Consider the following 12,764-nt stretch of genomic DNA (forward strand, 5'->3'; position numbering starts at 1 on the left):
TCTATCTATCTATCTATCTATCTCCTATCTATCTATCTCCTATATATCTATCTATCTATCTATCTATCTCCTATCTATCTATCTATCTATCTATCTATCTATCTATCTCCTATCTATCTATATATCTATCTAGATCTATCTATCTATCTATCTATCTATCTATCTATCTATCTCCTATCTATCTATCTATCTATCTATCTATCTCCTATCTATCTATCTATCTATCTCCTATCTATCTATCTATCTATCTATCTCCTATCTATCTATCTATCTATCTATCTCCTATCTATCTATCTATCTATCTATCTATCTATCTATCTATCTCCTATCTATCTATCTCCTATCTATCTATCTATCTATCTATCTATCTATCTATCTCCTATCTATCTATCTATCTATCTATCTATCTATCTCCTATCTATCTATCTATCTATCTATCTATCTATCTATCTATCTCCTATCTATCTATCTATCTATCTATCTATCTATCTCCTATCTATCTATCTATCTATCTATCTATCTATCTCCTATCTATCTATTATCTATCTATCTATCTATCTATCTATCTATCTATCTCCTATCTATCTATCTATCTATCTATCTATCTATCTATCTCCTATCTATCTATCTATCTATCTATCTCATATCTATCTATCTATCTATCTATCTATCTATCTATCTCCTATCTATCTATCTATCTATCTATCTCCTATCTATCTATCTATCTATCTATCTATCTATCTATCTATCTCCTATCTATCTATTATCTATCTATCTATCTATCTATCTCCTATCTATTTATTATCTATCTATCTCCTATCTATCTATCTATCTATCTATCTATCTATCTATCTATCTATCTCCTATCTATCTATCTATCTATCTATCTCCTATCTATCTATCTATCTATCTATCTATCTATCTATCTACCTATCTCCTATCTATCTATCTATCTATCTATCTATCTATCTATCTCCTATCTATCTCATATCTATCTATCTATCTATCTATCTATCTCATATCTATCTATCTATCTATCTCCTATCTATCTATCTATCTATCTATCTATCTATCTCCTATCTATCTATCTATCTATCTATCTATCTATCTCCTATCTATCTATCTATCTATCTATCTCCTATCTATCTATTATCTATCTATCTATCTATCTATCTCCTATCTATCTATCTATCTATCTCATATCTATCTATCTATCTATCTATCTCCTATCTATCTATCTATCTATCTATCTCCTATCTATCTATCTATCTATCTATCTATCTATCTCCTATCTATCTATCTATCTATCTATCTATCTCCTATCTATCTATCTATCTATCTATCTATCTATCTCCTATCTATCTATCTATCTATCTATCTATCTATCTATCTATCTCCTATCTATCTATCTATCTATCTATCTATCTATCTATCTATCTCCTATCTATCTATTATCTATCTATCTATCTATCTATCTATCTCCTATCTATCTATCTATCTATCTATCTATCTATCTATCTCCTATCTATCTATCTATCTATCTATCTCATATCTATCTATCTATCTATCTATCTATCTATCTATCTCCTATCTATCTATCTATCTATCTATCTCCTATCTATCTATCTATCTATCTATCTATCTATCTATCTATCTCCTATCTATCTATTATCTATCTATCTATCTATCTATCTCCTATCTATTTATTATCTATCTATCTCCTATCTATCTATCTATCTATCTATCTATCTATCTATCTATCTCCTATCTATCTATCTATCTATCTATCTCCTATCTATCTATCTATCTATCTATCTATCTATCTATCTACCTATCTCCTATCTATCTATCTATCTATCTATCTATCTATCTCCTATCTATCTCATATCTATCTATCTATCTATCTATCTATCTCATATCTATCTATCTATCTATCTCCTATCTATCTATCTATCTATCTATCTATCTCCTATCTATCTATCTATCTATCTATCTATCTATCTCCTATCTATCTATCTATCTATCTATCTATCTATCTCCTATCTATCTATTATCTATCTATCTATCTATCTATCTCCTATCTATCTATCTATCTATCTCATATCTATCTATCTATCTATCTATCTCCTATCTATCTATCTATCTATCTATCTCCTATCTATCTATCTATCTATCTATCTATCTATCTATCTTCTATCTATCTATCTATCTATCTATCTATCTATCTATCTATCTCCTATCTATCTATCTATCTATCTATCTATCTATCTATCTATCTCCTATCTATCTATCTATCTATCTATCTATCTATCTATCTATCTCCTATCTATCTATCTATCTATCTATCTATCTATCTCCTATCTATCTATCTATCTATCTATCTATCTCCTATCTATCTATCTATCTCCTATCTATCTATCTATCTATCTATCTATCTATCTATCTCCTATCTATCTATCTATCTATCTATCTATCTACCTATCTCCTATCTATCTATCTATCTATCTATCTATCTATCTATCTCCTATCTATCTATTATCTATCTATCTATCTATCTATCTCCTATCTATCTATCTATCTATCTATCTATCTATCTATCTATCTATCTATCTCCTATCTATCTATCTATCTATCTATCTCCTATCTATCTATCTATCTATCTATCTCCTATCTATCTATCTATCTCCTATCTATCTATCTATCTATCTATCTATCTATCTCCTATCTATCTATCTATCTATCTATCTATCTATCTATCTCCTATGGTAGTGAGACTCCTGAGGTTTGGACCCTTCCCCCTTATACTATAGATAAGTCTTCTTCAGGTAATATTCCCTATTAAAGTTCTTGAATATACTAAGAATCTTTTCTTTACATTTTTCTCCAGGGATTTTCACCTTTAGATGTCGAGTATTTGGAGAAAACATCAGATAACTCTATGGCCATCTAGATGGGACTCATCGCCGATACCTGAGGTATAGAAATCCCTATTCTATATTATATACTATACCGCTATCTTATCGTCTATGTCTGTGCAGGGGATTTGGAGCAGTGTATCAGAATAACTATAATTAGTGGTGGCTTCCAACTTGTGGTATACACTGTGGTCTCCTGTGTACGCTGATAGGTTCAGATACGGCCTATGTCATCATTGTGTCCAGGATGAGGGTGGAGACGTTTGGTTGTTGCCTCAACATAACGTTTTTATTTTAGTAGTTGGCTGCCATCTTTTATTTAGTCTAATAAAGGTTACGTTTTAGAATTGGAGTTTTTCAGTGATAGCGACCACCAGACGGGTCTCTCAGATGCAAAGACATTTTACCTAGGTGACAGACATTGAGAGGGGACATAATTGTACCGAGAGAAGCAGGAGGGTTGTGTTGATGAATGGCCGCCATCTAGACCGTCTGACCTCGCTGTCAGGAGGTGGTTGGGCAGTGGCATAACCACCATGGTAACAGTGGTAGCAGCTGCCACAGGGCCCGACACCTTAGGGGGCTCGGGCCCCCTCACTAGTTAATACACCAAAAAAAGAAATAAATAATACATTTTACTTTTTGAGGTGTCGGGTTCCGGGCAGGGGAGAGCCTCAGCGTGCATCCTGAGAATGGGGGAGGGACGGAGATATCCTGCAGGAAGAAGATAGTGCCGGGAGATTCAACTTGTGCAGTGAGCAGTGCGGCGCTAAAGTCTTCTGAAGAGTGAGTGCAGACTGGTCAGTTTATCCCATGTGTGCTAGCAGCTGCCTGTTGCTCTTTCTGCTGCCTGGGGAAGAAGGGGTTACAATGCCACTTTCAGTGCTGTAACCCCTTCTTCCCCAGGCAGCAAACTTATTAAAGTATTATGTATTACAGTTCATAATACTGTGTGCAGGAGCCACTATGGGGCATAATATTGTGTGCAGGGGCCAATATGGGGGATAATACTGTGTGCAGGGGCCACTATGGGGCATAATACTGTGTGCAGGGGCCACTATGGGACATAATACTGTGTGCAGGAGCCACTATGGGACATAATACTGTGTGCAGGAGCCACTATGGGGCATAATACTGTGTGCAGGGGCCAATATGGGGGATAATACTGTGTGTAGGGGCCACTATGGGGCATAATACTGTGTACAGGGGCCACTATGGGGCATAATACTGTGTACAGGGGCCACTATGGGGCATAATAGTGTGTGTGAAGGAAAGTGGCAGGGGGGAGGCGTTCGGTCTGGGTCTTTAGTTGGGGGCCCCATGTCAAAAGTTAGCCATGGGGCCCCGCCATTCCTAGTTACGCCACTGGGCAGTGGGTATGTGAGGGTGCACAAGGTGACCAGTACAGACAGACAGATCATACAGAGGATTGTATGAAACACCAACAAGCATGAGAAGATTCCTGGTCTGCTATCCAGACATAGAAGGTGTCATCATTACACCCCCCCAACTCTTCAATACACCCCCTGTATTGTCATTATACCCCCTGTCTCTTCATTACACCTCCTGTATTGTCATTACACCCCCCTGTTTCTTTATTACACCCCTCTGTCTCTCCATTACACCCCTCTGTCTCTTCATTACACCCCCTGTGATATTCGGTATTGTGGTGCCCATTCCATGTCCTGCCATTGACAACCAGTCACCGTCACCTACAGGGTTGTTGTGAATGAGATTCCTGCACTGTACAGACTGGATTGGATCGTCCATAGTGATGGATCTGGATCAGTTTGGGATCGGCGCACAGTCAGGTGTTAGTATGGAGGCCCCTGTGGTCCTCCTGTGCTGTGGGGTGCCGCACTGCCCCCTGCTGGTGAGATGACTACATAGCTTACAAGCCTCCACTCTGCACTGCTGACCCCACTGTGCGGCGGCTGCAGCTTCTTCATGTTGGGATTTAGGATAATCTGGGATGAATAGTTTAGAAATGTCGCCAAGATGAAGCACAAAATATTTAAGACCTTGTATATAGAAGTGCGGAGAGTAATCCTGTATATACTCCCATCATCTATGTGACATGTCTATAAATATTATTACATGACTGATGACGGTGAGGACCGGATGACATTTATATTGGGCAGAGCGGCACTTTCTCTGTTGTCGTCCAGTCAAGATTAACCGAGGTCACAAAAAAGAATCGAGCCGTATTATATATCTAATATACAGCTCCGACCCCACAACTGTATGGAAAGGGGATTATCTGCCCTATAGACATCATAGAGAACCGTACGAGTATAAACCTGAGTGGAGAGACCCTATGTAAGAGCAGACCCAAAAGATACATCTATGCAGCGCCGCACCTCTCATGAGGCGACCTGAAGCAACCGCTTCAAGGGACGCTATGCCGGGCTCTGGGGGGGGGGGGGGAGGCGTCATTTTTGCTATCCTAAGCCAGATTGGCTTAGCGTCAGCGTCACCGAGCGGTGGATTGGGGCGGCCCTGTGGACGCAGCGCTGTTCCAGCGGCTGCCCCTCACGCTTAGCAGAGAGCAGGTCCTCTCCCTGCCTGCTCTCTGCCTGCTAACGCCGCCCGCTCCGCCCCCTCCGCTCCCTCTGCTCAGCTCCGCCCTCTCCTCCCGGGGGGGGGGCAGCTTTCTGACGTCCGCCTCAGGCGGCACAAAGACTAGGTTCACTCCTGCACCTATGGTACACTATAGTATGTGTATGTATTGGTATTACCTGGGTATATACTGTATACATGTACAGCCGTTATAACCTGGGTATATACTGTATATAATATATATGTACAGCCGTTATAACCTGGGTATATACTGTATATAATTATATATGTACAGCCGGTATAACCTGGGTATATAGTGTATATAATTATATATGTACAGCTGGTATAACCTAGGTATCTCCTGTATATAATTATATATGTACAGCCGGTATAACCTGGGTATATACTGTATATAATTATATATGTACAGCCGGTATAACCTGGGTATATACTGTCTATAATTATATATGTACAGCCGGTATAACCTGGGTATATACTGTATATAATTATATATGTACAGCCGGTATAACCTGGGTATATACTGTATATAATATATATGTACAGCCGGTATAACCTGGATATACACTGTATATAATTATATATGTACAGCCGGTATAACCTGGGTATATACTGTATATAATTATATATGTACAGCCGGTATAACCTGGGTATATACTGTATATAATTATATATGTACAGCCGGTATGACCTGGGTATATACTGTATATAATTATATATGTACAGCCGGTATAACCTGGGTATATACTGTATATAATTATATATGTACAGCCGGTATAATCTGGGAATATACTGTATATAATTATATATGTACAGCTGGTATAACCTGGGTATACACTGTATATAATTATATATGTACAGCCGGTATAACCTGGGTATATCCTGTATATAATTATATGTGTACAGCCGGTATAACCTGGGTATATACTGTATATAATATATATGTACAGCCGGTATAACCTGGGTATATACTGTATATAATATATATGTACAGCCGGTATAACCTGGGTATACACTGTATATAATTCTATATGTACAGCTGGTTTAACCTGGGTATATACTGTATATAATTCTATATGTACAGCTGGTATAACCTCGGTATATACTGTATATAATTATATATGTACAGCCGGTTTAATCTGGGTATATACTGTATATAATTCTATATGTACAGCTGGTATAACCTGGGTATATACTGAATATAATTCTATATGTACAGCCGGTATAACCTGGGTATATACTGTATATAATTATATATGTACAGCCAGTATAACCTGGGTATATACTGTATATAATTACATATGTACAGCCGGTATAACCTGGGTATATACTGTATATAATTTTATATGTATGGCTGATATAAGTTATACATCTTCTTATACATAGTGATATGCTGGTATAACCTGGGTATACATCAGTCTGCAGTCACTGTTCTGTTGAGTAATACTGGACTATTTTTCCCATTGTTTGTCTGTCCTGTGATATTTTTAGACAGGTCATTTCCCTGGAGCGTCTCGCTCTGTCCCTCTCTCTCGCTCTGTCCCTCTCTCTCTCTCGCTCTGTCCCTCTCTCTCTCTCTCTCTTCTCTCTCTCTCGCTCTATCCCTCTCTCTCTCTCGCTCTGTCCCTCTCTCTCTCTCTTCTCTCTCTCTCGCTCTGTCCCTCTCTCTCTCTCTCGCTCTGTCCCTCTCTCTCTCTCTTCTCTCTCTCTCGCTCTGTCCCTCTCTCTCTCTCTCTCGCTCTGTCCCTCTCTCTCTCTCGCTCTGTCCCTCTCTCTCTCTCTCTCGCTCTGTCCCTCTCTCTCTCTCTTCTCTCTCTCTTCTCGCTCTCTCTCTCTTCTCTCTCTCTCTGTCAGTGTCATTCGGTGTGCCCTGCACCTTGTCTTCTGCCTCTACATATTATAGACTGTCAGTGTTACTTGTATCTCAGGGAATGAAGTTGTTACTAATAGTTACAGTAAATCACAGAAACATACAAATGACCTCTGACCCTTAATAGTAAACATTGGCCGCTATCAGAGCATGCTGGGAGTTGTGGTTTGGTGACCAGTCTATAACAACATGTCATAAAGATGTATCTTAAAATACTTTGGTTCCAATGCAAAATTAGTAACAGCACCCCGACCTCTACCCCTAGACCCTTTACACTGACCCCCATGGTGGTTCCCATCTTTTGTATGGAATATCTTTTCTGTATGTAAAGCATCCTTGAGAGAATACTTGTAGTAAGTATGTCATCAATATCTGTCTCTCTAACCTCATTCAGCCCCTTTAAGAAATTGCATTTTGAGCTGCAATAGCAGACACAGCCTGAGGTCAAGAGTGGCGCTATCTCTGTCCAAGATAATATATATTTAGTTTAGATCTCTTTAGAATCTAATGTAATGCAGCCCCTTTAAGAAATTGCATTTCAGCTGCAGTGCCAAGCTCAGCCTACGGACAAGAGGGGCGCCTCTTCTTTCCAATGTTTTACAGCCCCTTTAATAAATTGAAGTTTGAGCTGCATTACCAGACTCAGCCTAAGGACTAGAGTGGCGCTGTCTCTTTATACTCTAATCCAATCTATATCTATTTATAATCTAATGTATCCCCTTTAAGAAATTGCATTTCAGCTGCAATACCAGTATCAGACTAAAGACTAGAGTGGCGCTGTCTCTTTATAATTAGATGTAACGTAGTCCCTTTAAGAAATTGCCTTTCAGCTGCAATACCAGACATAGCCTGAGGAAAATAGTGGCGCTGTTTCTTTTTAATATCATACAGGTCCTTTAAATAAAAAACTGCAATTCCCTATTATCGAAAATGAAGCGACTCCCAGCTGGCGCTATACATCACAAATGTTTAGGGACAATTAAAAATAGCCGTAATGAGCCGGTGCCCGCTGCGGACAGGAAGGTGGAACAAAAACCCCGGAGCCGTAATTGTTCTGTTTACTGCAACTTACAGAAAGGACTGATGGCCGCAGCGGCCGCTTGTTGTCTCCCAGATAAGACACGAGTGCCCGGCCCATCCTGTGGGCAGTCGCCTCCCAGGGCAATGTTTAGAAGGATGAGAAATCTATCTGCTGGCTCTGCGCCAAAAATTCTTCAGGGGTTGGTTTTGAGAAGTCTCTGCTTTCCCGTGACATTGTCTGTAAATATATATATATACATAGCCTGATGCTTCATCAAAGCTGACGCTTGTCATATGGTCGCCTCCGCCCTGAACATCAATGGGAACGGTCAGAAGCGTTGCATTCTGGGAGATGGAGCTGATGGGGTTAAAAAAGGAAAAATAAAAAACTATCTCTGACCCTAAAGCTCTAAAAATATATCAGGGAAAATACCGGAGTCACATTGGGGTCATGACCCGACGTTCTCATCATGGTAAGATGGCCTGGCCCCTTAAGATGCTCGGAGTCGTCGTCCTTCTCTGCCGCGTTCCCACATAGATAGATTTAGCTACATTGTCCCATATATGTCACTGGGGTCAGTGCGGGGTCGCAGAATGGAACGGTTATAACTTGTCATAAAGTAACTTTGCAAATCGTCTCAATAGAACACGTCCTATTATTATATGTACGCAGCTCCTATGTAGTCCTATGTGTCTCCATGATAACTGACTACAGGCTCACACTATGTAGTCTGAGTCTGCACTTACACTGCCTGATCTGTCTCTTACTTCTTCATTCACGCTGCGGACATCAGCGCCGACCGTGACACGACTTCCAGGTCTCAGTTTTATTACAAAGCCGAGACCCCAGACTAGAAAATCCTCTGACTCCAGCAACTTAACCCCCCAAATGCCAAGACCAATAGCGATAACAGCGTCCGGGTGGATCAAGGGCAAGATCGCCACCCCTTGGATGAGATTGCAAGGTGCAAAGGATTGCCTGCCGGCTGCCAATCTCTATTGCACATAGTACACTGCACTGATCCCAGGTTCAAATCCCCTTGTGGAACAGGAAAAAAGTAAAAAGAAAAAAAGTTAAAATTAGTATAAAATTCTTAGTATAAAGAAAAACTAAACAAATAATAAAAAAATATTTAAAATAAACACTTTAGGGGTCTCCATGTTCGTATAAGCCCCCACTATCCAAATATGATGTTACTAGTACTAGCCTCTGCCCGCGATTTCGTCTGCATGTTGTTGGCGTCAATGATCCGGCATTTCGGCAGCTGTCAAGCTGGCCTGCCACTGAACTCATTACTCACGCTGTGCCTGTGATTGTTCCGGCATCTCAGCAGCTCGCTGGTACGCCATATAATGCATGTGTTGTTGGTGCCAATGATCCCCCTCAGCTCCGCTTGAGGAGAACTCTGTGACTTCTGGTTTCCTTCATAGCGCTGGTTGATTATGACAAATTAGATTTCTTTTATCCGGGCATGTTTAAAAGTATATAGCAAAAAAGTTGGAGCTCACTGTGAATAATAGGATGCGTTCTTCGGAGTGCACCATCAGCTTCCCGGACCAAGGAGCATAGGAACAACTGCAAAAAAGTGGAGATAGATCGGTATCACTCCGGGAACAATGTTTAAGATTTAACTTTTAATTCGTGTTGATAATAAAATACAAAAAAGATACAGAAAAAGAATGAAAAAACTGAAAAAACATGTTAAAAGCGCCAACGTGTTTCGATGCCATGACTAAGAACTGTGCGTTCCGAAACGTGTTTGAGTTTTTTAATGTGTTTTTTTTCAGATTTTTCTGTTGTTTCTCTTTTCTGTACCTTTTTTGTATTTTATTATCAACAAGAATTAAAAGTTAAATCTTAAATATTGTTCCTGGAGTGATGCCGATCTATCTCCACGTTTTTGCCATTGTTTAAAAGTGGCAAACTGCCAATTTGGATTAAAGGTGATTTCCCATCCAGTGTGTCAGCACGGCCTGGAGCAGATCAGATAATATGCAGATGCTTGTACAGAATGGACTCAGTGTTATCTGTGTGTTTACATAGAGAGATAACAGACCTGAGATAAGCTGATGCAGGAGCAGTGTAATATAGTACGTGAACATAAATTCATAATAGTCGTGAAGCCATGTCATTTACTGGGATAAAAAGTAGCCGATGTCTTAATCTAGGTTGCAGACTATCTAGGTGCCAAATCTCATCCAAATCCATTCAGCCGTTTGTGCGTGATTGAGGAACAAAAATCCAAACTTTCATTGTAATGACCTGCCGGACAAAGCTGCCAGAATCGATGATAGAATTGTAAGATGTATCACGTGGACCCAGAAAAATGGTAATAAAAGTTCATCTAAATATTATATGTACCCCACAATGGCGCCAAATAAAAGTGGAACCCATCACGCAAAGAATAAGCCCTCACATAGCCGGACAGGAAAATAAAAACTTGTGATGATCAGACTACAAAATGCTTCCTTGTAGTCTGTTACCATGGATACATAGAAGCTGCCGCATGTATCGCAATGATTTATGTTTACATTCCTCTGAGGAAGTGTTGTCATGGGGACACCGCGGGCATGAAGCTTGTAATTTCAGTGAATGATATCTTCACACAGGAATATTTTGGGAATTCTCCTTATTGACATTTTGAGCTTTTTTTTTGTGTCAACAACAAACAAAGTAACAAATCTGCAAACAATTACAGCAAGTCATAAATAATACCGCAAGAGCGGCTGACGATGTGCAATGAAATGGCTGGATGTTCACGATTTCACATCTCACTCACCCAAATCGTGTCAGAGATCCAAATCAGTGAACAGTCAGTCCTGAAGATTACTGAAATTACATTAAGTATATTATATCTGCCACCAACGTCACCGGCCAATAATGGCCAAGATATCACAGAATGACAGCAATTCATCACCAGGCAAATAAGAAACGTTCCCTGTCTTTTAAATTAGAGCTATCAGCAAAATTATGCTGTATGAGCCCGACATACGTGTGGATAGCCTTGTACATAGGGGGCAGTATTATAGTAGTTATATTCTTGTACATAGGAGGTAGTATTATAGTAGTTATATTCTTGTACATAGGGGGCAGTATTATAGTAGTTATATTCTTGTACATAGGAGGTAGTATTATAGTAGTTATATTCTTGTACATAGGAGCAGTATTATAGTAGTTATATTCTTGTACATAGGAGTAGTATTATAGTAGTTATATTCTTGTACATAGGAGTAGTATTATAGTACTTATATTCTTGTACATAGGAGTAGTATTATAGTAGTTATATTCTTGTACATAGGAGGTAGTATTATAGTAGTTATACTCTTGTACATAGGAGTAGTATTATAGTAGGTATATTCTTGTACATAGGAGCAGTATTATAGTAGTTATATTCTTGTACATAGGAGGTAGTATTATAGTAGTTATATTCTGGTACATAGGAGTAGTATTATACTAGTTATATTCTGGTACATAGGAGTAGTATTATACTAGTTATATTCTTGTACATAGGAGTAGTATTATACTAGTTATATTCTTGTACATAGGAGTAGTATTATAGTAGTTATATTCTTGTACATAGGAGTAGTATTATAGTAGTTATATTCTTGTACATAGGAGTAGTATTATAGTACTTATATTCTTGTACATAGGAGTAGTATTATAGTAGTTATATTCTTGTACATAGGAGGTAGTATTATAGTAGTTATACTCTTGTACATAGGAGTAGTATTATAGTAGGTATATTCTTGTACATAGGAGCAGTATTATAGTAGTTATATTCTTGTACATAGGAGGTAGTATTATAGTAGTTATATTCTGGTACATAGGAGTAGTATTATACTAGTTATATTCTGGTACATAGGAGTAGTATTATACTAGTTATATTCTTGTACATAGGAGTAGTATTATACTAGTTATATTCTTGTACATAGGAGTAGTATTATAGTAGTTATATTCTTGTACATAGGAGTAGTATTATAGTAGTTATATTCTTGTACATAGGAGGTAGTATTATACTAGTTATATTCTTGTACATAGGAGGTAGTATTATACTAGTTATATTCTTGTATATAGTAGCAGTATTATAGTAGTTATATTCTTGTACATAGGAGGTAGTATTATAGTAGTTATACTCTTGTACATAGGGGTAGTATTATAGTAGTTATATCCTTGTACATAGGAGGTAGTATTATACTAGTTATATTCTTGTACATAGGAGCAGTATTATAGTAGTTATATTCTTGTACATATGAGTAGTATTATAGTAGTTATATTCTTGTATATAGGAGCAGTATTATAGTAGTTATATTCTTGTACAGTCCTATGAAAAAGTTTGGGCACCCCTATTAATCTTAATCATTTTTAGTTCTAAATATTTTGG

General features: G+C 38.3%; 1 protein-coding gene across 1 annotated transcript in view; it reads left to right on the plus strand.

Moving 5' to 3' along the window:
• Positions 1–12,764, plus strand: part of GPR20 (G protein-coupled receptor 20) — a 36,124-nt gene that overhangs the window by 4,646 nt on the left and 18,714 nt on the right. Inside the window, exon 2 of the mRNA XM_075272061.1 lies at positions 2,888–2,975. The gene's annotated coding sequence lies outside the window, so the exon portion shown is untranslated. The remainder of the gene's footprint in view (positions 1–2,887; positions 2,976–12,764) is intronic.

The sequence above is a fragment of the Leptodactylus fuscus genome, chromosome 4 (assembly GCF_031893055.1).
Source record: "Leptodactylus fuscus isolate aLepFus1 chromosome 4, aLepFus1.hap2, whole genome shotgun sequence".
Lineage (NCBI taxonomy): Eukaryota > Metazoa > Chordata > Amphibia > Anura > Leptodactylidae > Leptodactylus > Leptodactylus fuscus.